Source organism: Chrysochloris asiatica, unplaced genomic scaffold (assembly GCF_000296735.1).
Source record: "Chrysochloris asiatica unplaced genomic scaffold, ChrAsi1.0 scaffold00040, whole genome shotgun sequence".
Classification (NCBI taxonomy): Eukaryota; Metazoa; Chordata; class Mammalia; order Afrosoricida; family Chrysochloridae; genus Chrysochloris; species Chrysochloris asiatica.
The window spans coordinates 22,400,288-22,401,060 of NW_006408558.1; positions in this window are offsets into that span (position 1 = coordinate 22,400,288).

Consider the following 773-nt stretch of genomic DNA (forward strand, 5'->3'; position numbering starts at 1 on the left):
GCAGTCCAGTGTGTTAACCCACAGTGCCACATCAGGACTTCTAGTATCATTGATTCTTGACATGGCTGAACATCAACCATTGCTTTTTGATACAGTGAATCTGTATTCCTTCCATCTTCTTTTTATGCTTTCCACATCATTTCCTATTTTAGCATAACTAAATATCTAAGTTTTTTTTTTCAATGTTCCCATCTCTCCCGTATCCACCTCCTAAAAAGTGTATAAGTGAGAAAGAATGTGATGGAAGTTCCTAATCCAGAAGTAAAACAAATTCAAAGAGAGAGGGATAATATCAAATAAATGATCAAAAATCAAATGAAGTAAATAAACTAAACTGCATTTGTTGGGATCTCCATGATTGACTCTTTCATTTCAGCAGGACAAGGACATGTTTATATAAGCATGACAATGAAGCCTCCACCCACCCTGAGGCTGACACTCCATCTGTACTCAAATGAGACAACACACTGATCTGTGATGACTCATTGCTAGACACATGGATCCATACATCCACACAGCCTATGCCAATGGCTGGTCTAACTCAACATTGCCAACACCCAAACCTAAGGGCATCATTTTGTTTTCAAATAAGTCCTAAGAAACAGCAAGCTCATCTCTCCTCTATTGTTAGTGTGGTCCTTGTTCCCCGCCCCCCCAAATTCTTTCAATTTTGCATATTTGAAAATTCAAAGTATGTTTGAAAAAAATTTTAAATGCAATGATAGGAAGAAAGCTATGAACTTAGACTTGACTTCTAGCCTACAAAGGAACCC